Here is a 25,643-nt window from a genome sequence, read left to right on the forward strand (position 1 = left end):
GTTCACCTGTCTGATAGGTTGACTTGGCATTGGCTGAGGAACTCGGTGTGGGTTGATGGAGCCCAGCAGAGTGTGCTCTTGTGAACTGCCCTTGGTCAGGCGGTCTGGTGCAGTCCCGTAGAATGGGAATGATAGGACCTCTCCCACAGGATTTGGAGGGTCAAGCTGAGATAAGCCGCACAGAGCTCAGTACATGCAGAACTTGCCTGAGTAATCGTACTAATGTGACATAGACTGTTAATAACAGACTGGAGGAATGCGTGTGTGTGAATCTTCACGAACAACGGAGAAAGAGAAGTAGAGAAGTCTCAGCAGAACAAATAGTGTGGATGATGTTTTCTCCTAATACAAAATATCTGGATTTGAGCAATTTAAATCATTTGATGGTTTCCTTTCCCTTCTTATGTTGGCAATATATATATATATAGAGAGAGAGAGAGAGAGAGAGAGAGATTTGGTCTAAGACAAACTCCTTTAACCGCACATTGGCGTCTCCGATCATCTGTGGGGTGCGAAACCCCCTCCTCCCTCCCAATCCCAGCTCCATGGGTACAGTCTGATGTCATGGTGAAGGTGGGGGCAGGGCTGGCCCATGGATCTGCACGAGTCTGCACCTGTCTCTTCAGGGCAGGGAGCTCAGACAGCGGTTGTACTGGCACTGCTTCAGGACCTCCCTCAAGCCCTCACACAGGGACAGGCCTCTGAGTGACAGAGCAGGCCGGGAACTGCTGAAGCTCGTAGGCGCAGGGCCCCATCTGCAGGGGCCGGTCCCATCTGCGCCATCAGGCTGGGCTGGGGGGACCGGGTGGGGGCAGGTGCAGCAGCGGAGGCCGGCGAGTGGGCGGGTGGGTGCGGGCCCCCTCCCCGCTCCCAGGCATGGTGGTGGTAGTGGTGGCCGAGGTCAGACTCTGCCAAGTGCAGTCAGAGACAGCGACAGTGGCCTCCGTTCCCTGCCATCAGTATTAAACCAACGCAAAATCCAATGTTAAACTAATGCGTCTACTTCTTAGGAATCAGACTTTTCCATAGTGTTAATCATCCTGTAAAAACCAGGCTTAAAATCTTCACCTCAGTATGATACATTTACCACAGTGAATGAACCCGTATCGATAAATTATTAACTAAAGCCCATCCTTGATTCGTATTTCTTCCGTGTTCACCTAATGCCTTCTCTCTGTTCCAAAATCCTGTCCGGGATACCCCAAATCATGCGGTTGTCATATCTCCTTAGGCTCCTTTTGGCTGTGATTTTTTAAACTAAACTCAATGACATTGAACGAGGGGCTGCTTTGGTTTGTCTCCTGACACTCTGCTGGTGCGCGGTCTCCTGGGGCTGCACCTTCCCGGCCGCAGAGCTCTGTGCTTGAGAGCGGCAGGCTGTGCCAATCGTGCCCTTACCCGCTGGACGCCTCCAGACCCTGACTTCCTCCTCTGAGAAGTCCATTCAGGCTCTGCCTCCTCGGTGATTGTGAGAATCCCATGACAATGCTTGTGACGTTCTTGGGGATGTGCCTGGAACACAGCAGATGCTGTTGTTTCTATTTTTTATCACCGGCTACTTTCTTTCTAGCCTTCTCTCTTTTTTTCTCCAAGCTAAATGCCAAGGTACCACGTGTCCTTTTCTGCTTACTGCCAAGCCACGCCTCATTTTCTGGGATAAGGCTCATTTCCAGAACAACTTTTCCTACAAGGTATCCTAAACCATGGCTCCTAGACTATCAGTGCTTTGTTCTTTGCAGTGAGGAGGGTACGTTCTGTTTTACATCAAGACATGAACCATAGCAATTTATTTACCCTCTTGTAGGGTAGGGATTTTGAAGAAGGGAATTATAATTTAAACTTAGGACAGAAGAGGCGTTTTGAAAATGGAGATTCATAGGTTTGTTTTCTTTGGATGACATTAAGATATCTCTAGTGATTGAAGGAAATAACCTTTTATAAATGTTCAGTTTTTGGATATTTAAGACCAAATAAGTTCTCTACTTCCCATAGAAGCACATTGAATAATAGAAGACAAAGCTTTACTCAAAACTATACTTACTATGCCCAGTAGGTGGCAGCATAGGAAAACTTATGGCAATTTTGTAGCTAAGTTTGAACAGAATTCAGGAAAGAAAAACCAATCGCTACTGGTGACGGTGGCCCTTCTGGGCAAATGGAGATGTGATAGTACTTGGGCCTTCATTTCGGCCCAGTGTTTTGGACAGGGCTAACCCAGTCCTGATACAAAGATTGGCCAAAACCAGCCTTCTGAATTGTCTGTTAGGCAATTCATAATTTTACCCAGGTTCTATTTATTTTATCATAAATAGAAATAGAAATAAGCAGTAATAAGTTCAAATTACAAGTTCATTAAACAAATACTTTGTCTGCCAATACTGAGTTAGATGTTATATGAAGTACAATTGACGTGATATAACCAACTCTCTTTTTTTTTTAAGATTATTTATTATTTATTTATTTACTTATTTATTTGAGAAGGAGAGAGAGAGAGCATGGGCATGAGGGGGCTCAGTGCAGAGGGAGAAGCAGACTCCCTGCTGAGTGGAGAGACCGATGTGGGCTTAATCCCAGAACCCCGAGATCATGACCCGAGCCAAAGTCAGGCATTTAACTGAGCCACTCAGGTGCCCCGATATAACCAATTCTACAATAGACTTACATCTAGTAAAACCTTGCCTCCAAATCCATCTTAATGTTAGAAAATAATGGCGTTAATTGTATAATATTAAATTGTTAGATCTTTAGAAAAACATTTTCCTTAACACTTCAGTTAAACAAAGTTAATTTAATTTTCAGGTAGTTTCATATAGACTCGTTTGACCCTTCTATTAAGAGTACTGGGTCTGGTCCCGACATTGACATTAGCTGGTTAGGTGACATTAGCCAACTCCCTTTTCCTTTTTTGGTTTTAGTTTTTTCATTTTTTAAAAATAAAAGTATTAGACTCAAAGCTCATGGAAGTCCCTTCTATCCCTGAGTTCATGGATCACAAGCTCCACTACTCATTCTCTTGGCAACTCCCGGCTTCAGCACGTGCACAGCACTGTAGACCTTCGGTTCTCAGTCCTTCAGGACCACGGCCCCTTATTAACCCTCTATGTTGTAATGCCCCCTTCACTACCCTGAGGGTTCATAGCTAATATAACCTATCTATACATGTCATTGTAAAAAGTCCACTTAAAGAAAGAAAATATGGTAAAAGCTACCGCATAGGGAATATAGTCAATGATACTCTAATAGCATTGTATGGTGACAGGTGGTCACTACACTTGCAGTGAGCACAGCGTAACACATAGACCTGTCCAATTACTATGTGTCCACCGGAAACTCATGTAACACTGTGTGCCAACTATACTCTAATAAAGAAAGAGAAAGGAAAGAAAACGTGTTCAACAGTTAAGTGTTTAGGTGTTACTATATTAGAAGACAGAAAGTAGGGTGACGCTTGTGTTTAACATAACGTCGCTGAGACAGGGACAGCCGCCAATGCAGACAGAAGGGGGGGGGGTGGCGCATTGACAAGTCCCATTTCAGGAGCCACCTTGTTTCTAATCAAGTGAGTTTCCCAAAATGGCTGACCAATCTTGGTAAAGTCCCTGGCAAAATAACCATGTTATTTCTCTTGGTTCACCCACTAAGTGCATTTCTGGAAACTTCAGTGCAAACACTGAGCAAAAAATATATAGAAGTACAGAAAATGATACAGATTTGTCACTGACATGAACGTCTGGAGTGATGCCCGAAACTGGGTAAGATGCTGCCCAATTCCTCCTTGTGGGAGGCCAGTCTTCTTGCAACCTGGCCCTGGATTACATTACATCATTACAACAACAAAATGATTGCCCATGAATTTCCAAAACGTCCATTAGGGCTTGTTACCACCACCCCTGAGGATCACTTAGCTACGCTGGAGAATCTTTCCCAGGTAACTCGCTGAGGCAGAATTCCAACACGGCCCTTGAGATTCCCAGCGCCGAGTGTATAAAAACCATCTCCCAGGTATTCAATCAAACACCAGTCTAGATGTGGCTTTGAAAGGATTTTGCAACCGTAATTAAGGTTCCAAATAAATTGGCATTAAGATAGAGAGATTATCCCTGTTTGGCCTGACCTAGTCCTTAAAAAGGATTTGGCTCCTCCTGGCAAAGGAACGTGGTTAGCATTTAGGAGCCCAGCGTGACCCCCAGCGGACAGTCAGCACGGACATGAATATCTAAGTTCTACAACTGCAAGGAACCGAATGTGGACAACCTGAAGGCGCTTGGAAGCAGAACCTTCCCGAGAGCCTCCAGAAAGAAATGCAGCCAACCCCTTAACTTCAGCTTTAAGACAGCTTCTTTGTAAGATCGCCCAGGCACGCGCTGTTGGACTTCTGACCCACAGAACCCTGTGCTACGAAATGGGTGTGGATTTAAGTTTCTATGTGTGTGGCAAATTGTTATGCAGCAATAAAAATCTCACACATGACTTAATAAGGCAATGCAACATATTCATGGCGTCACTGGATTTCCCTGTCCGCTGTCAGCTACACATTCACAGGCCCCACCACTGACCCCCGGGGCTGCACTGGGAAGAAATCACAGTGGTTCTTCTCAGTTCCTTGCCCTCCTCACCATCTCCGAGTATGGGGGTGTGAAAACTAGGCTGAAATTTTGGAAACTGACAACGCTTCCTTATTCTATATCCTCCCTGGGGGTGTTTAAGGCCCCTGGGTTCCCTGGTCCAGCCCACAACCCGACTTTGTCTCAGAAACCCGTCCGAAACTCTGCTTATGGTTTTCATCATGAGGCACCAGGTTGGTGAAATATAAACAGGAAAAATGATGCGTACCCTTAATCACGGATTGAAATCTGACCTAGACATTTTACTCATTGCTACAGAAAGTCACATAAATCCAATCTGCTTGAATATAATTTAAAAAAAGTACTGTTCTTAAAATGCATGGTACGGAACGTTCACGTTCTGTGTGCGGTGAAGCATTCCAGGCCTTCTGGGACAACCTGCGCTCCTTCTCTCTTCTCTCTGAGACTATCTTTTTCTGTAGCTGCATCCCCCACCCCTGCCCCACTTCCCCACCCAGTCGTGCTCAGAAATGCCACCAACAGAGCCACTTCACTCTGGAAGTTTCCCTTTTTCATTCCTTTTGAAAACATAGAAGCCACAGTTGAGGGCTTTATAATAATTATTATTTTAACATTTAAAACCCATAAAAATCTTTGAAATAAAGAATAACAATTGGCTCAGAGACCAAGCCTGGTCTTTTCTACCTCATGTGCCTTGGCTTACTTCTGTGGGATGCTGTGGTCCCACGTCTCTACTTTAAAGACACATGGTGGCAGTATAGAGACCATAATTCAGTGTTATTGGTGCAAAGGTGACTCATTTCGTGAATTTCATGAACACCACTGGGGTGTCTTCTGATAGTCTCGAGCCATCACAAAAGGGGCCCTCAAAAAAAAAAAAAAATATATATATATATATATATATATATATATATATATACACACATACATATAATTTCCTTCCTTCTTTCCTTCCTTCCTTTCTTCCTTCTTGCTTTATGCTATACTGTTTCTCAACATCTCAAACATTTCTCACTCTTTAAATTTTTTTTTTTTTAAGATTTTTATTTCATTTATTTGAGAAAAGAGAGAGAGAATGAGCCGGGGGCTGGGGAGGGGCAGAGGGAGAGGAAGAAGCAGACTCCCTGCTGAGCAGGGAGCCCAATATGGGGCTCGATTCCAGGACCCTGGGATCATGACCTGAGCCAAAGGCAGACACTTAACTGAGCCAGCCAAGGGCCCCATTTCTCAAACTTTTAAAATCACAGCATGCATTTTATATTAATTTTCTTCCTAATCTTTCTCCCGATTACTTTCTTCCCCATTTCCTTAATAGCTTTATTAAAGTATAATCTACATACTATGAAACTCACCCATTGTAAGTATGCAATTTAATTATTTTAGTAAATAGAGTTGTAAAACCATCCCCACAAACCCAGTTTCAGAACATTTCCATCATCCCTCAGAATTTCTTGTGTCTGTTTACTGTTCATCCCTATTCCCACTCTCAGCCTCAGGTAACATCTGATTTCTATCTCTATAATTACCTTTTCTGGATATTTCACATAAATGGCATCTTACAAACAGTCTTCTGCATCTAGCTTCTTTCACTTAGCACAAGTTCATTCACATTGTAGCGTGTCCCACTAGTTCTTTTTCAAGGCTGAATAGTATCTCATTGTATGAAAATACTTCGTCTTATTTGCCCATTTCTCAGTTGATGGACATTTGGTGGTTTCCAGCTTGGGGCTATTATGAAGAATGCTGCTCTGACCATTCATAGACATGTGCTCGTGTGGAGAGGTTTTCATTTCTTCTGAGTAGACTCTTAGGAGCAGAATTGCTGGGACACATTATAAGTTTAAGTTTATAAATTGTCCCCAAACAGAGAGTAACACTCCTTCCCAATAAGTACATACTACAAAGAGTGTGATAGGCGATCAATTTTGTGATATGTATAAAAAATCTTATGCACCATCTAATCAAGGAACTCCAATTCTTAGAAATAATCAAAGATCTATGTGAAAATTTCTCTACTGAGTTAAGGAAACAATAAGGGGAATAATAATAATAATAAGGGGACCAACTTCACAAATAGCTACATAACCACGGAAAAGATAAGGCCCTCGGAACTTGGGCAGGGCAGCGAGATGGGCAGGAGACAGACAATAAATAACATGAGAGTAAAGCATCTGGAATGATAGAAAGTGAAGAAAGCTATGGAAAAAAGAAAAACTCAGCAGAGCAAGGCAAGGAGCTGGGGCGGGGGCATGTGGGAGTGTTGAGTGGGGCAATCAGGGCCGATCTCACTGAGAAAATGACATCTGATCAAACTGATGCATGTGGGGAAGAGGATTCCCCGAAGAGGGAAGAGCTGGTGCCAGGAGGCCAGTGGGGTAGGAGCGAGAAAGGCCTCGGGCGGGGAGCAGGTCAGAGGGAACCTTGATGGCCATCATAAGGCCTTGGGCTGGGTTCTGTGTGAGCTGATTGACGGGAAGCCATTGCAGAGTTTCAAGCAAAATGATATGATCTTTTTTAAAAGATGATCCCTCTAACTGCTGGGTGGAAAACAGACTGCAGGGAAATAAGAGGAGCAGAGAGAACAAGTAGGAGGTTCATAATGACCAGGTCTGAATGATATAAAAACTGGTAACTTCACAGTGTTGGACTTACCCACCTTCCCTCTCAACGTCTGCTTCATTTTCCTCTTCTTCTGAACACGCGCACGCACACACACAGACACATATACACACACTCCAATATGCACACCATCAGATGTGAGTGGTAATGTAGCTGGGGTTGTGATGGGGATTCTGCCTTTCCAGTTCTCTCTCATCTCCAGCAAAACCATGTGTGGACATGGTGCTGGTTCTGGAGGCACAGAAATAGGAGAGCACAATCCCTTCCTGAAAGAGAGACAGACAGACACACAGCAGAGCGGGGGGAGGGATGTGTGGAGAGAGAGAAGCAAAAGCACAATGATGACATGACCCAGTTGCTCATATGGCCTCTGGTACAGACCAGGGGTTTTGGGACGGGAGAAGTGAGATCTCTAATGCTGTGGGGTTGGGGAACTGAGGGGCAGGCGAAGCTTCACAGGTGGCTGGGGGCTGAGTTAAGCCTGGAGGAGAAGGAGATTGTCAGGCAAGCATGGTTAGCGGCAAAGTGGGTGGCGTGCCAGGCACAGTGAAGTCCAAGGTACCGAGGAAAACGTGACTTTCTGGTTCAAAAACTGCAGACAACTGAAGATGGGGTTGACATAAGGGAGAGTAAGGGCTTTTGGGGGGTGGAGGTGCTGGGAATACAGACAGGGACCTGATTAGGAAGGTTTGGGAGCCCCAGCTCAGGAATTTGGATGCTATCTTTTAGGCAGAGGGGAATTGTTATGGGTGGGGTTTAAGTAGAGGAAGGAGCTCAAATGTCTGTAATCTTAACAGAGGCAGCAGCCCCGCCCCTTCACCATCCGGGGAACTTAGAATCAACATCATTTAATGGGACCTGGCACCATTGCCCCTCACGGCGAGCATTGACAGCCGGGTGGCGACTCTGGTGATGCAAGCCAGGCTCGGCCAGGCAGGAAAGAGGTAAATCTCCTTCGTGCAATAACAGCAGAGGCTATATTGTTCCGAATCAGGGAGGGCTAACCACCTTCTACCATGTGTCTGCCAGACTCCCTGCTACAAAACAGGGAGCAGAGAGCCTTGCTTTCCACTGGTATTCCCAGCACCAGGGATTGTTTCTGGAGCTTAGTAGATGTCCAAGAAATGTGCTTTTTTTGTTTTTCGGGTTTTTTTGAAAAAAAATTTAAAGGGTTGTAGAAAGCCCAAAGCCATGTTAACGGGAGAAATACCCTTTCCTCTAGGCGAGAGCGTCTCGCATTGGCTGTGTCATGGTGAGGTGTGCTCACTTCTTAGGTGCCGCTGAGGAGTCATCTCTAGCTCTCTCTGGTGGGAAGCCTGGGTGGAATATCCGTGTGCACCCTTGTGGGACTGGAAGACCCCCAACCCCAGCCCGACGCTGATGCTGAGAATAAGACCCTCAGGATCCTCAGCCTATACTGGGTGCTCAGTAAATATTTATTTGCTGACTGAGCAGAGGAGAGTCCTAACAAACATCTGGTTGAAGCCAAAGCATTGCTCAGGTTTGTAAAATGGAGGTAGAGACCAAGAGCCTGAAACTCCTTTTCTTTTTTTTTTTTTTTTTTAAAGATTTTATTTATTTGACAGAGAGAGAGACAGCCAGCGAGAGAGGGAACACAAGCAGGGGCAGTGGGAGAGGAAGAAGCAGGCTCATAGCGGAAGAGCCTGATGTGGGGCTCGATCCCAGGACTCCAGGATCACGCCCTGAGCCGAAGGCAGATGCTTAACCACTGTGCCACCCAGGCACCCCTGAAACTCCTTTTCTTAAGCAGAGGGATTGAGCTTTCTGACTAGGGCTGTCGGGCTGAGGGATTTGAGATGTGGCTCAGAGAGTAGAAAGCAGGTTTGGGAAAGGAGAAAGTATTCCTGGGGAGACTTGTCCTGGGGGAAGAGGCAGTAAAAGGAAAGGACAAAGTTAAAATTCCAACATTTTTCCTCTCACACTTGACTGACATTCTGGGAAAGTTAAAATTCCAACATTTTTCCTCTCACACTTGACTGACATTCTGGGGCCCACCAACCTGACTGTTCACGGAAGGCCTTTGGATGGGTAAAGGGCTTATGGTGGAGTAATGGTGTCCATTTAGGAAGGTAGCCTGGAGAGAGGATGGGCCTCATTCTCTACCACTGTCTTGGGAAGTGTCTGCAGAGTAGGGAGTGGAAGGGGCAAGCGAGTGTCTTGTAACCGATTTTTGACTGAACTGCCATGTGTGACAGTGGCCTCCTCAGTCTGGAGAGTTCCTAAAGCTAAATTCCGTGGTGGCCCCCATGGATTCTCAAGGAGCGTATTTCAAGAACTCCTTGTAAAATGTGTTCTATTACTATTTTGAATGCGCGGTGAGAGGCAGCGTAAGTCAGTAAGAACTTTGGGTTCAGAACACCTGGATTCAAATCTTGGTTCTCTTATTAACTATATTCATCTCCTTGGGCCAGCAGCTTAAATATCTCCTGATCATCATTAAAGCAGGAAGAGAATACCTACTTAGCAGGGCTGTCATAAGGACTGAAGGAGAGAGAGTCCTTGTAATGCACTTTAAAAACTGGAATGAATATACTTTATTGTTTAAATTGTGTTTAATAGATGACATGTACAGAAAGACCATATGGGACAGTCATTCAACTTAATGAATTATGATAAGGCAAACACCCTTGGAGCTACCACCCAGATGAAGAAACAGAGCTTCGCTAGCCATCTGAGTCCTCTGTGCTCCCCATCTCTGTCACGACTCCCTGCCTCTCTCCCGAAAGTAACCTTCATCCTGACTTACGTACGATACTCACTTTCTTGTTTGTCATCATTCAACAGCGCAACCCTAGATGCTGTAATTTTCTCTTCTTCACAAAATTTCCCTCTTAAATCCTTTTTCATCTACAGAGCTTTTTTTAAACCTGCTTTTAAAAAATAGACTTTATTTTTTAGAGCAGTTCTAGGTCCATAGTCAGATTGAGGGGGGAAGTACAGAGATTTCCCATTTACCCCCGCTTTCACTCATGCATTACCAACACCTCCCACCAGAATGGTACGTTGGTTGCAATCGAGGAACCTATGATGTCACATCAACACCACCTGAAGACCAAAGTTTACACTGGGATTCTCTCAGTGTAGTACACTCTCTGGGTTTGGACAAAGGAGAATGACCCATACCCATCACTACAGTATCCTACAGAGTAGTTCCACTGCCCTAAAAATCCTCTGGGCTCCACCTGCCCATCCCCCACCCCTGTGATGCACTTTTTAATACAGTGCTCCCAACGGCCTACTGACATATTCTGAGAATGAATTCTAACACAGTTGGTTAAACAAGACCTCAAACATATCAAGTCCAAGAGAAGGCAGCCACACTGGACTTTTTCATTTTTTTCCTGTTCCTAAAACCTACTGAGACCACCCTTGCCTTGTGTCCTTTGCAGGTGAAGTTGCCTCTATCTGAAATACTCTTCCTCCATATCTTTGAAAGACAGGCTCCATCCCATTATTTAGGGAACAACTCAGTTATCACCTTGGTAGAGTTCTCACCATCACTGGCACATCGCCCTCTTTGAGTTTGCTCATAACTCTTGCTCACTAATACTGTCCTGAAAGTTGCCTACTTTCCCCCAATTAAAATCTTCTTGAGGCCAGGGACTTTGCTCATCTTTCCTCCACTTACCCCAATGCCTCAGATAGTGCTTGAAAGATTGTAGGACTCGGTAGACATTTGTTTAGTTCAGAATTTTCTTTCATCAGTTTCCTTCCGTGAGGTATTCCATCATTTTTCTTTTATTCAGCTCTGTGGACTCTGCCGCCTTCTAGTCATTTCAGAATTCATGGAAACCAAAAATCCTTATCAGTTTTCTTGGAGGATCTCACATCACAGCTTCTGAGGAATCAGCAAATTTTAGAATAAAGAATTCCTGGCCACAAGTTGGAAGATTTATGGCACGTCTTTATGGGCCTCCATTTTGTCACCTTACTGTAAGGTGTGGAGAAAACCATGCGTTCTTTCTAGCACACTTACCTCCCAAGACTGAAACCTGGAGTCCCTCCCTCATCTCCATATCCACTCTTTAATTACTTTCCTCCCGATGTATTCAGGATTTGTCTCTTCCCCTCCATCATCACTGCCACTGCCTCAGTTCAAACACAGCATTTCTTACATGGAGTACACCAACAACCTTTAAAAAATATTTAATTATGGTAAAATACATGTAACATAAATTTACTATCTTAACCATTTTGGAATATAGAGCTCAGTGGCATTAAGTACATGTGCACGGTTGGACAATCATCGCTGCCACCCATCTTCAGAACTCCTCATCTTGCAAAACTGAGATTCCGTACCCATTAAATAATATCTTCCCGTTTGCTCTTCCCTAGCCCCTAAAACCATTCTGCTTTCTGTCTCTATGGATTTGAATTCTAGGTACCTTATATAAGTAGAATCACAGTATTTGTCTTTTTGTGACTGACTTACTTTACTTAACATAATGTCCTCAACGTTTATCTGTATTGTAGCACATTGTCAGAAGTCTCTTCCTTTTTAAGGTTGAATACTATTCCATTGTGTGTTTGTTTGTCTGCTCGTTCATTGATGGACACTTCAGTTGCCTCCATCTTTTGATTGTAAATAATGCTGCTAAGAACATGGGAGTACAAATACCTCTTCGAGACCCTGCTCTCAATTCTTTTGGGTATATACCTAGGAGTAGAATTTCTGTAGCATATGGTAAATTTTTTTTTAGTTTTTTTTTTTTTTTTTTTTTGAGGAACTGTCATGTGGCTGCACCATTTTATATTCCTATCAGCAATGCACAAGGGTTCCAATTTCTCCCCATTCTCAACAACCTTGTTATTTCCTGCTTTGTTTGTTTGTTGCTGTGAGGTGGTATCTCAGTGTAGTTTTGATCTGCATTTCCCTAATGATTAGTGATGTTGAACATCTTTCATGTACTTACTCGTCATTTGAATATCTTGTTTGGAGAAATGTCTAGTCAAGTCCTTTGCCTATTTTTAAAATTAGGTTGTTTCGTTTTGTTATTGAGTTATAGGAGATCTTTATATAGTCTGGGTATTAACCCTTCATCAAACATATGGTTTGCAAAAACTTTCTTCCTTTGCATAGATTGCCTTTTTATTTGGTTGATTGTGTCTTTTTATATACAAAATTAAAATTTTTTGATGTTGCCCAATTTATCTATTTTTGTTGTTGTTGTTATCTGTGATTTTGGTGTCCTAGCCAAGAAATCATTGCCAAAGCCAATGTCATGAAGTTTTTCCCCTGTGTTTTCTTCTTCTTCTTTTTTTTTTAAGATTTTTAAATTTATTTATTTGAGAGAGAGTGTGTGCGCATGTGTGTGAGCAGATGGAGGGGCAAAGGGAGAGAGAGAATCTTAAGCTGACGCCATATGGAGCCCAATGTGGGGTTTGATCCTGCGAAGCTGAGATCATGACCTGAGCCAAAATCAAGAGTCGGACACTTAACCACCTGAGCCACCTGGGCACCCCTGCCCTATGTTTTCTTCTAAGAATTTTAGCTCTTACTTTTAGGTCTTTGATCCACTTTGAGTTAATTTTTATATATGGTGTTAGGTGAGGGTCCAGCTTTATTCTTCTGCATGTGGATATCTAGTTTTCCCAACAACAGAACAACCTTTTGACTAACAGGCCTGCCTTACCTTGACCCACCCAATCCATCCTCATCCACTGGCCAGGGAGACCTTTCATAAATGTTGAAAACCTTGTTTATTGCTTCAGTATACAGTTTACACATAGCCCTAATGATCTGGCTCCTGCCTTCTCTAGGCTCACCCCTTCCTACTTCTTCATAAGACTCCCAGGCTCTAGCCATAATGAATTGAAGATTTGCCATGACATTCTCTCTCTGCCTGGAATCTTTCTCCCCCATTTTTGCTAGTAAGTTTCCAAGAGTGTTTTGACTCTTTTGATATGATTTTCCTGAAAAACTCTCTTCCCTTTCCGGTATGTTTTTTTTTTTTTTTTAAAGATTTTATTTATTTGACAGAGATAGAGACAGCCAGCGAGAGAGGGAACACAAACAGGGGGAGTGGGAGAGGAAGAAGCAGGCTCATAGCGGAGAAGCCTGATGTGGGGCTTGATCCCATAACGCCGGGATCACGCCCTGAGCCGAAGGCAGACGCTTAACCGCTGTGCCACCCAGGCGCCCCCCTTTCCGGTATGTTTTAGATACGTCTAAATGTATCTAAAGATGGCATATGTTAGCTCTCAAGACAAATGCAATCCACCATTTTTTTTTTGTAGATTAAGTTTTATTGGATGTATCTAAATGTATCTAAAGATGGCATATGTTAGCTCTCAAGACAAATGCAATCCACCATTTTTTTTTTGTAGATTAAGTTTTATTGGAGCATTGCCATGCCCATTTGCATATGGATTGTCTATGGCTACTCTGGTGCTGCAATGGCTGTGGCAGAGTTGAGTAAGCATAACAGTTGCATATATCCCACCAAAGCGAAGAAGACCTACGCTCTAGTCCTTTACAAAAAGTTTGTGGACTCTGGTTTGGATGCCTCTCTTTATGTATTCCCACTCTCATCCTGCTGTGATAGAATATGTCACAGTATAGTCCATCTGGTCATATATCTGTCTTCCTTCTTGATTCCCGTCATCAGATTATGGCCCATGCTAACACAATGCTTGGCACATAATTGGTGCTTGATCTGTGTTTATTGAACTAGGTAAAACATTGCTTCCTAAAATATCATTGTAAGATTACTCTACATAAACTCATTCAACTAAATGAGAACTTTTGGGAGCATAACTATGACTAGGCTTATGGAAGACCTACAAAAGCAATAGGAAGCTTGCTTATCATTTCTGAGAAGGACATAAGAATGTAAGGGTCCTTGATGGAGCATAAGAATCAAATTAAGCAGCACCTTGGAAAGAGAATGGCAAAGAGCAAAGTGCTGGTGTACTTAGGGAATGAAGAGTAGCAGCATGAGAAACCCTGGTGGGATTCATTAACAAAGGAGCATAGCATCCTGTCTTCTGAACTTAACTGCAAATGGGTATCACCTGGAATGCTTTAACGAGTCCTGATGCATGGGTCCCACCCCAGGGATTCTCATTTATTTGGCTGGGGTAGAGACTAGGCATCTGGATGTTTTAAAAATCCCCGGGTAAATGATGGAAATATTCTGGAGCTAGATAGTAGTGATGATCGCACACCACCGTGAAGGTACTAAATGTCGCTAATATGACACTTATGTGTAAACTTTATGTTTGACTGTTGTAATACATACATACACAGAAAGAGAGAGAGTTCCCAGATGATTCTAATGAGAAGCCAGAGTTGAGAATAAATGAGCCTTTATTACCATTTCCCAGATAATAAAATCAAGTGGAGGTCTTTATTAAATCAAGAGACTGCCAGATCTCTGAGCCAGAAATTCTGGTTCTGTTGTTCTGGATGGGGGCAAAGGAATTTGCTTTCCAACTAGAGGTGATTCTTATCACAAGAGAAGTTTGGGAAATCTGGCTTAGTTCAGTGCTTCCCAAGCTTGCTCAATCCTAAAAATCACTGGGTACTCTCTTAAACTTTCAGATTCTGGGGCCCTACCCCAGACCTATTACATAAGGATCTGCAGAAAAGACGGGGGGACTCAGTGGGTTTAACAAGCTATCTAGCTCATTCTTTGGATGAGGCAAATTGAGAAACACCATCTAGTCCAGTCCTCAATGTTGGCTCTTTTACAAAAACTCCTGTGAGCTTAAAAAGAGTCAAATTCCCTTCTTCTAGAGATGCTGATTCTGGGGTAAGGCTTACATATTCACAGTTTTGGTTTTGTTGTTGTTGTTGTATTTTGTTTTTTAAGGCACCAGCTCTGAGTTTGAGGAATCACATTATTGTAGGCTTTCTTTTCTTGCTTTCTACTTCCCCGATTCTCCCCACCAACTTTGTGAAGGTGTAATTAACAAATAAAATTATAAGCTATTTTAAAGTGTCCAGTGTAGTAATTTGATATACATAGACATTATGAAAGGAGTCCCCACTGGGTTCAACACATCGATCACCTCACCTAGTCATTTTATTTTATTGTGTGTGAAAACATTTAAGTTCTACTTTCTTAGCAAATTTCAATTATACAACAGTGTTATCAAATACAGTCACCATATTATACATTAGATCCTTAGAATTAATTCATCTTGCCACTGAAATTTTGTACCCTTTTTTCTAACCTTTCCCTATTTTCCTCACACAACAGCCCCTTGCAACCACTTTTCTGTTTCTATGAGTTCGACTTATTGATTTTATTCCAAACAGAAAGGATACCATGTGGTTTGTCTTTGTCTGGCTTATTTCACTTAGCATAACACCCTCCAGGTCTATCCATGGTGTCCCAAAGGACAGGATTTCCTTCTTTTTTTAAAGGCTGAATTATATTCCATCGTATATAAATACATGCCACATTTTCTCTATGCATTCACCGGCGGAGGCACACTTAGGTGGTTTCCGTACCAAGGTTAGAGTGAATAATGCTGCTATAAACATGGGAGTAGAGATACCTCTTTGAAATACTGATTTTATTTACTTTGGATCTCTACCCAGAAGTGGAATTGCTGGATCATAGGGTAGTTCTGTGTTTTCATTTCTTGAGAAACCTCATACTGCTTTCCCTTGATAGCACACACATTTCCCTTCTCTCCACGTCCTCACCAGCATTTGGTAGCTCTTGTCTTTCTAATAAGACATCTGAACAGGTGTAAGCTGATATCTCATTGTGGTTTTGATTGGCGTTTTTTTGATCATTAGTGATGTTGAGCACCTCTCCATGTCCCTGTTGGTCATTTGTATGTGTGTCGTCTTTGGGAAAATGTCCTTTGTCCATTTTTAAATTTTTTTCACTGCTATTTAGATGTCCCTTTTGCCCATTTGAAAATTGGGTTATTTGTTTTGTTGCTATTGAGTTGTATGAGCGCCTTGAATATTTTGGATATTAACCCCTTATTGGATATTGTAGCCATTCATTATGAAAAGAAATTGTCCTCATCTCTGTGGCCACACATTGAGTGATTGAGCATGCATAGTTCTACGTGGCACTATATCCAGGAGCTGAGAATTATGAGGTGAGGGGCCTGGACCTGCCTGCTCAAGGCACTGAGAAGACAGTCACAGAAGGAGAGGGATTAAGATGTACCCAAACTAAAGAAGTAGAATCCACCATGACAACTTGGTGTCATGTGGAGGGAAGTAGAGATCCCAGGTGAGCTTTGTCATCTCCAAGGGGCATCGGTGGCAGAGTGTCCAAGGCTGGATCTTGGGTAATGGTTCTGCAGGCTGCGTCCATCCTCTCGCCTGCTCCCCCCCTAACTAAGAAGTTAGGTAGTTCAGTGAATAGTGCTGACCTGGATATAGTTCTACCTGGGGCAGAAAACCCCCTAGTACCTTTTTAGGCTTGACAAGAATAACATGACTGTGATAGTCAACGAGAATGAATCAAAATTCATTTATTTCAGTAATCTTTTTCTTTTTCTTTTTTTCTTTTTTTTTTTTTTAGTCAGCTCTATGCCCAATGTGGGGCTTGAACTCATGACCCTGAGAGCAAGAGTCACATGCTCTACTGCTTGAGCCAGCCAGGCACCCCACATTTCAGTAATCTTTTTATCTGCAATTGGAAATCTTCTATTTTACCCTGCCTGTCCAGGTTAGGAGTTTTAAATAGTTTTCCACGTCATCATAAATCTTTTCTCTCTGTCTTGCCAGCGTCCAAACACTCTTTTCTTAGGTTGAATGTATACGGGGAAATAGACACAGGCACGGCCTCTTGTCCCACAGCACCTCGAACAGTCGTTTGTTAGATCAGGCGCATTACAAATCCAGAGAGAAGTCCAGCCAAAGCCATGACCCATAAGGATAGTGCTTATGGAGCTTTGCCTGTTCTGGCGCCTAGAATCTTGACAGTCATGGTCAGGTAGAGTTCAACAATCCAGTGCTTTTTCCAGACGTGAAGGAGACAGATTATAAGTATAATGTATACTCATTCTAAATTACTTATTTACATGTCTGTCTCTTGGCTGGATGGAGAACTTCTGGAGAAGAGGAGCCTGACTTCATTTATTGTGTATCTCCAGCAATTATTTCAGGGTCTGGCACAGAATGGAGAGTTGTAATTGTTGGTAAAGTTAATGAATGAGATAGACTCTGTCTCTTTGGAAATAAAAAAATGATGGTAAGTCTAAATTTAGAAGAGGAATATAAACAGTTGCATAGATAATAATCTGTGCACTTTGATACATACATATCTGTGCTCTGCAAGTAACGTCCCAGTGGTCAAGCATTCCTTAAATAAATACTTTCTGCTTGGGCTTCTATTGTTACTAACAACTGCTTCGCACAGCTTAACGTACTTTTATTTTTTTGTTCTACTCTCAACTGCAGTTTGAAGAAAATGTTCATGCTTTTGGCGTATGCCGTATTTCATCAGTTGCCATCTCCCCCCCCCATATTCAGTGGTCAACTAATATTTATTCATGGCTTGATTTCTTATCAAATCAATGCATTGGGCATTGCTGGATTTTCCACCTTCAGCAATAACAGAGCATGAAGATGGAGCACATTGAAAAGTGAACATTAAATTTCAGTCTAAAAACACAGAACAAAACCCCCCAGAAATCTTCACCCCAGTACTTGCCATATACAGAGGAAAACTGCCACAGCAATCACAGCTGCAAATGTTAGTGTCTAGTAGAATCAGCATGGTGACCAAGCTTGGCAGAGGCAAACCATTGTGTGACAGCATCCCGCGCCCCTCCCCTGCCCAGCAGCTGAGTCAGCATTTTGGGGAAAAAAAACATCACCACTCATTTTCAAAATAAGCTTGAACTTGGACAACTTGTGATTCACCCGGTTGTTTAACAGGAGCGCAATAGTATTTGCTACAGTTTAACTTTCTGAAGAATCTATGTCCCTGGGTTTTCACCTAAACTAAAACTGACATGATTGTACTTAAAATGCCAAACATTCAGAACCAACAGAGAGTAAAAAGAATGGGCTGATTTTCATTGACGCCTAAAAGACAATGGAACCCTCAGGGGTGGGTGGGGGCGATGGGGTAACTGGGTGATGGACACTAAGGAGGGCACTTGAAGTAATGAGCACTGGGTGTTGTATGCAACTGATGAATCACTAAATTCTACGTCTGAAACTAATCATACAGTATTAAATTGAATTTAAATTAAAAATTAAAAAAAAAAGACAATGGAGAGCGTTGACTGTCAATTTATTTGGGACTCTGCCTCACACGCTAGGATTTTTCAGCATAAGAAACTCAGGTTTAAGTTAGCCAAAAGCAGAGGAAATACTTGGTTCCTAACTTTGGGCCAATGTGAAGATGGAACAGAAAAACCTTCTCTTGCAAAGATCTAGAAAAGCCATGATGATGTCCATGAGAACACCGTTTGCTAGTGAGTCGGGTCTGAGAGAGAACTCCTGCCTTGCATTTCATAACCCCCTCACTTGAGGGTATGGTTAAAGAAGCACTAAGCTGTAGCATCCTGTTGGTAGTTTGAAGTATCTCTTAAGTACATCCCAAATTCCAGGCTGGTCTTTCCTCTGGGTTGGAGGCTTCGGCTTCTTTCCAGTGACCTGTTGGCTCACTGTTGTGACGTTGTTTAGTACAGAAGTTGGAGAAGGGTATTTACTAAGGGAGATGTAGCGTTCTCCACCTTATGTAGGTTTTCATTGGCACAAGGCAACAGTGGCTGACATCTCTAATTCCCACTCCTGTGAGATCCGTGCCCTTCCTCACCCTTGTGGCCACTGTGGGAGAGGCCATTTTCTTATGTGACCCCACCCCCTCATCCTCGCTGGCCGAGTCTCTTCCTCAAATTTATTGCAATATGGAAGCAGCCAGAGTACAGAGAGCGATAATAGTGCCAAAATGACATATATCTGCTTACCCAATCTTACTGAGAGGAACGATCTAAAGGGGAGCGCTGGCTGGGTTTAGGACCCTAGTTCCCGTCATTCCCAGCAACAGCCCTGCTGGGTTTAGTTGTTCAACTCTTTTTGGGTTCTGCCAACCAATAAATTCTGCTTTCTGTCTAGCTGCTCTGAGAAGTGTTTCTGTCACTTGAAACCAAACAAACACAATATTAAGAGCAGTCAATGGTCACCTGCAGGCTAAGTTCTTTTTAGGGAACTTACTTGAATGATTTGTGTTTCTAGACTATTGCTAGATACAGTGTTATCTGAGTTGCTTTCTTCATTTGAATTTGCTGGAGGAGAGAAAATGGAAGAACTAAGCTCCATAAAGATTTTTTTTTCCTTAATACAAACAGATGTTATTGTGGGTAAATGAGAGAATGACTTTTGAATAACTTTTCTAACAATGATGATTAGCATTAATGCAATTCAATTAAAAAAAAAAAGCATACATTGAATGCCCACTACATGGAGGCACTGAGCATACAGAGATAAAAGGCCAGGTCCTTCTCTGCAAGAAGTTTATGGTCTAGGGCATGGTGCTTAAAGTGGGTTTTTGCTTCATTCCCCCTTCTGATTACATGAGAGACTATGGACTCTGGGAAACAGACTGAGGGCTTCAGAGGGGAGGAGGTGGGGGAATGGGATAGGCTGGTGATGGGTAGTGAGGAGGGCACGTACTGCATGGTGCACTGGGTGTTATACGCAAATAATGAATCATCGAACTTTACATCAAAAACCAGGGGTGTACTGTATGGTGACTAACAGAATATAATAAAAAAAATATTATTATAAGAAAAAAAATAAAGTGGGTTTTTGGCAGCTTCAGCATCACCTGGGAACCTTGTTAGAAATGCAAATAAATCAGAAATTCTGGAGGTGGGCCCAGTAATCTTGTTTAAGAAGCCCCCCAGGTGATTCTGCCGTAGCTAAAGTTTGAGAACCACTGGTCTAGGAATTTATGACATATATCTGCTTACCCAATCTTACTAATGGCACAATTTGTGACTCACCTGAACTATAAAGCCAACCTGTGCCTCGCCCCTCCCCCTCGTTTTAATGATTGAAAATGGAAGTCATTAGGAGCTTTCTGAACAACAAAACCAAGGGTAAAAATCCTGGGAAAATCTCTCATGTCTTTGCCCCAGGGCCAACAAGAAAGGAAGGTGTGTGCTCCAGGCCCGTCTGAAGTGGCTCCAGTTTATCTTGGCAGATAAGACCGCATACGGCAATGACGGGGGAAGGGTTAGGCCCTGCAGGCCTGGACTCCATCTTGGCACCACCTCACTCGAACCCAATCTATGAGCAGGGAGCCTGTGCCAGGGCTTCTGTGGGAAGGTGTCTGAGGAAAGCTAGTGATATCAGCCCTCAAACCACATCAGAGCCCCCTTCTTCCTCTATTAAAACTTAGCACTTGGTGCGAGAAGAGAGGTTGAGGGATAAGTTGAGAACGACCTAAAATCAAAGGATTTGGAGAAGGTAGGGATTCTTCTACCCTGAGGAGTTCTAATTGGCATTGTCTTTCTGCAAACTGTCTCCTGGCTGCCTTCTCTCACAGAACTTTCTAATTTGTTCGTTCCTGTCCTTTTGCTTTCTCATTTCTTAACTTTCTATTTTCCATCACCCAATTCAATGCCATATTCAGGGGGTACCTATCACGTGCCAGGCTCCAACACAAGCACAACAGGACAGGTAAGATTTAGGGCTTGCTCTTAAGAAGCATGTGATTTGCCAATACCCCAGTCAGCCATCATTTGATGGCTGAGTTACATGCCAGGCATCCAGCTGGTTCTGGGGGTTCGACAATGAACACGATGTGGCCCCTGTGCTGCAGGAATTTGTTGTCTGTCAGAGGAGACTGGCACGAGCTACACATCAAAGGGCCGTAATGGAGGTGAGGAGGTGCACAGAGACCTGAGTGATTAACTCTGCCTGACTGGGCCGAGGAGCGCTGAAGGAGAATCTGCCCTTGGAGTTGGATTGGCTATGTGAAGCGTGGTGGCCAGGGGATGGCATGTGACATTATGGTATGTCCAGAGAAAGAGGAGAAGCTCATGGTGGCTAGAGATCAGGTGTCACGGTTGAAGACTAGGTTGTGAAGGATGCATATGCCAGGTGAAGGAGTTGAGAGCTGATTCTGTAATGAGTAGAAGTCCATCAGGGTTTTCTTTTCTTAAGACTTTATTTATTTGTTGGGGCGCCTGGGTGGCACAGTGGTTAAGCGTCTGCCTTCGGCTCAGGGCGTGATCCCGGCGTTATGGGATCGAGCCCCACATCAGGCTCTTCCGCTAGGAGCCTGCTTCTTCCTCTCCCACTCCCCCTGCTTGTGTTCCCGCTCTCGCTGGCTGTCTCTATCCTGTCAAATAAATAAATAAAATCTTTAAAAAAAAAAAAAAGACTTTATTTATTTGAGAGAGAGAGAGAGACAGAGCAAGCATGAGCAGGGGGAGGAGCAGAGAGCGAGGGGGCAGACGCCCCACTGAGCAGGGAGCCCGATGCAGGGCTCGATCCCAGAACCCTGAGATCATGACCTGAGCCAAAGGCAGGCGCTTAACCAACTGAGCCACCCAGGTGCCCCTGGAGGATGGATTTTGGGGGATAAAAGCAAGAAGTGAGTGTTTTAGTTATCCGTCACTGTGTACAGATGACCCCAGACTTCATGACTTAAAACAATGACAAGGTATTATTTCTCATAATTTTATGAAGTAGTTGGGTGGCTCTTCTAGTCTCGCCTGGGCCCATTCACGTGGCAGCATTCAGGTGCTGGGTCTGCAGAGGCCTGACCAGGACTCTTTCCATATGGTCTCTCTCCATGGTTGCTCATCACTCTACCTAGACCATGTTTTCGCACATTGTGGTGAGAGCGTTCCAAGAAGGCAAAAGCTGAGCTTGGAGTCTTCTGAAGGCCCCTCCCTTGCAGGTTTGCACAGTGTTATTTCTGTGGTAGTTTGCTGGTCAAAGCTGTGTCGGAGGGAAGACACAAAGATAGGAAGCGTGGTTCATTAGGGGGCACACAATTAGGAGGTTATTTTCAGAGAATAGGAATAGACAATGAGGGGCTGAACTATGTTAGCAGTCGTGTGTCAGTGTAGAGGCGCAGATGGTTAGGAAATGCAAGAATTAGCCATACAATAGGACGTTGTAGTAAAGCTCAGGTGAAGTTACGGGCAAAGCACAAGTGCGTAACAGCTTGCAGGTGTCGGGGTGCTGGTGGAGCTCTCTCCCTCCTCTCCTTTATCTGCCAGCCCCCCCCCCCCCCCCAATGCTGCTGTGAGCGTTGGCTGATAACAACTCACAGCTTTCCCTTTCTCTGCAAAATTGCCCTTGCCTGGGTCGGGAGGGGGGGTGTGTGGTGTACCCCACCCCATAATGGGCAGGCGCTGCATGTGAAAGGCCGGCCCCGTGCCTCTGGGCGGGATTTCCTGTGGGATCGGTCTTCAGGTGGAATGGCGTCTTGCTTAGCTACTCTGTTCCCCTATGCTGCTTCCTTCACTCCCTGAGAGCCTTACAGGCTCTGATTTGAGGGACCCCCAACCTAGAATGGAGGAGAGAAAATATTTGAAGAGGTGCTGGAATTTCTGATGGCTTTGCTCCTCTATGCTTTCTGAGTTGTACCCTTTTCTCCATCTATTTTCACTTCACAGTTCTTTCTCTACTTTGTCTTCTCCCTATAACTTAGCTTCCCTTCTTAGTTACAGACTTTTCTGTACCACTGGGCAGATTTATTTAGGAATGCTTAAGTGCATCTTTCTGTGAGCCTAAATAGATCTGCAGAAGACATGGCCTTTACAGAAGTGAAGCCAGAACGATAGAGTTGAATAAAAAAATAATGACCTTCATCTTATAAATTAAGAGTGATTCTATGGACAAAGAACATGGTCTACAGGTTTGAAGTCTCGGCACAGAGGCATCTGGTGTTTTTGACCTTGGGCATCTTTCCGCCCTCTGGCATACAGCCTGATGCCTCCCCTAGGGGCCAGCCCTCTCCTCAACCCTGAGCCCGTGTTCTGCAGGTGGGGCTGCACTTCTGATTCAGGGGACAGCATGTAACTGGATTTAAAGCAATCGGAACACATTAGCCTGGAGTTCACAGATACATACCTCAGGTTAGGCCAGTTATGGGCAGTCAGATACAATTTGGGACTCTTCCTTGAGTTCTCAGAGAAGGAGTTTCCTGCTTTTTTTCCTGTGGTTGTGAATCAGGAAGTATGTCACTCCAGGAACTATGGCAGCCATTGTTTGTCGGTGAGGGGAGACTCGAAGCTGGAGGGAGTCAACACAGAGGAAACAAAACTTACAAGTAGACAAGTTGGTCCTGATTTAATCGCAGGAGCCTCTGTATCGAGCTGGGCCTGTTATTCTTGGATTCTGCAGCTACGTGAGCCACTACCTGCTTTCTTTGGTTTGTTTTCACTTAAGCTGGTTTGATTTGGGTCCTGACACTTGCAACCAAAAAAGACCCAACTAGAACACATGGAATTTTTTTCTTTTTCTTTTCTTTTTTTAAGATTTTATTCATTTATTTGAAACAGAGAGAGAGTGAACGACTAGGGAGCAGAGGCAGAGGGAGAAGCAGGCTCCCTGCTGAGCAAGGAGCCCGATGTAGGACTTGATCCCAGGACCCTGAGATCATGACCTGAGCTGAAGGCAGACGTTTAACTGACTGAGCCACCCAGGCGCCCCTGGAATTTTTTCTTTAATGAAGCACTCGGTCGATTACACTCAGACGTGCACTGTCTGTCAGACAGGGGCAGTGGATGTGAAGAGTTTATAAGGACTTTCAAGCAGGGCTGCTGCTTCTTAATTAGAAAGACCATAAATAAAAAGGGGACAAATGTTGCCTGAAACAAAGGAAGATTGGCCGGTAGGGGAGGAAAACATGGATTCCCATCCCTATCCTGCCACAAATCACCCTAGGGCTCCTGGTCCAGCGTCCATTTTGTCACATGGCCACTCAGTTCTGAAGTGTCTCTGTTTCTGCTCCACTTTGTCTCCTATTTCTATTGAGTCTCTGGATATTTTTCTTTCCCTCTTTTCCTTTTTATCTCTATTAAGGGGATGGAGCTATAAAGTTGAGGCATCCTGGCAAACGATTAGAGCCCTTTGCAAATATAAAACCCGTGGCTCCCGTGTCCCTGGCCTTGTTTCAGCTGTTTAACCTCAGAGTGCTCCCCAGACTTGACCAGAACACAACCATGCACACAGACTGCCTCACCACAATCTCTGAGTGCTCCCATGAGTGACCATTAATCCACATTTGTTAATGCCTTCAATTCTTGGAGGAACCTTGCAGGGTAGGTTTTCCTATATCCATCTTATAGGTGAGAATATTTAAGTTCAGAGTAAGAAATTTGCTTAGGAAAAAAAAACCCAAAACCTTAAAGCTTGTAGGTGAGAGTCCGGATTGAAAAGAGTTCTGACTCCATATGCCACGTTCTTTCCACTGCCCTGCAGGAGATCACAAGGCTTTCTCCATCTGTGCTGGGGAAGACAGATACTCTTGCACACCCTGTCTCTGACCCTGAAACCCTTCGAAGGCTCTCTGGGAGATTAAAGCTGCATATTCGTTCCCTCAGTAATTTAGAAGAAAATTACTGAGTGCCTCTAAGGTGCCAAGCCCTTTCCAAATGCTGAGAATACAACAGTGAGCAAGAGAGAAAACTTTCCTGGTCCTCAGAGAGCACTTACATCCCAGTGGAAGGGACACATAATAAGCATGAAAAACAGATGGTATATATCATGTCAGGTGGTACTAAGTCCCATGAAGAAATAATGAAGGAGGATAAGAGTGTTAGAGAGTGATGAGGTGCTATTTGAAATGGAGGGGCGAGGAAGACATCTTTGAGGAAGGACATTTGAACAGACACCCAAATGCAGTTTTCTGGAAGAGGAGTGTTTTATGCAGACCCTTTTTCACCATCATAGAATATCGTCAGCTGTCACTTCTCTGTCCCCCCATCCCTTCACTAGACAAACTGCCTGAATGTGGGGAAGCCCTGAAGAAGAGCAGAAACCCCACTGGTGCTGGGAGTGACTGGAAGTGAAGCCACTCCCAACAGGCAGATGCTGACAGGAACTCACCTCCACCTAAAGCTATGTGGGAGCCTGGATTGGGTGGTGGAATCGAGAAAGAACATCAGTGGGATACCTGCTAGGAATCGGAATATAGTCCATAGTTCAAGTTACAAATATTTACCAATGTTAATTTTCTCAATTTTGATAAATGCACCATGATGTTAACATTAGTCAAGAGTGACTGATGGACATGTGGGAGCTCTGTACTCTCTTTATAACCCTTTTGTAAATATGAAATTATTTCAAAATAAAAAGCAAAAAAAGTAACAAAAATACTGAAAGCTCTAAAATATTACTAAAACAAATTAAACAAGACCAAAATAAATGCAGAAATATGCCATGTCCATGAATCGATGGACTTCATACTGTCAGCTTTTCCCAAAATGATCTATAGATTTGGTGTAATCCTCCCTAAAATC

General features: G+C 43.7%; 1 protein-coding gene and 1 long non-coding RNA gene across 2 annotated transcripts in view; one reads left to right on the plus strand and one right to left on the minus strand.

Moving 5' to 3' along the window:
- Positions 1 to 25,643, plus strand: part of UCHL1 (ubiquitin C-terminal hydrolase L1) — a 59,455-nt gene that overhangs the window by 17,116 nt on the left and 16,696 nt on the right. The window lies entirely within an intron of this gene.
- The window catches only part of LOC123001562 (uncharacterized), a 35,472-nt gene continuing 31,390 nt past the window's right edge, over positions 21,562 to 25,643 (minus strand). The window contains exons 2-3 of the long non-coding RNA XR_006410580.3: positions 23,251 to 23,412; positions 21,562 to 22,110 (exon numbers count right to left, since the gene is read on the minus strand). This is a non-coding gene — a long non-coding RNA (uncharacterized LOC123001562). The remainder of the gene's footprint in view (positions 22,111 to 23,250; positions 23,413 to 25,643) is intronic.

Source organism: Ursus arctos, unplaced genomic scaffold (assembly GCF_023065955.2).
Source record: "Ursus arctos isolate Adak ecotype North America unplaced genomic scaffold, UrsArc2.0 scaffold_9, whole genome shotgun sequence".
Classification (NCBI taxonomy): domain Eukaryota; kingdom Metazoa; phylum Chordata; class Mammalia; order Carnivora; family Ursidae; genus Ursus; species Ursus arctos.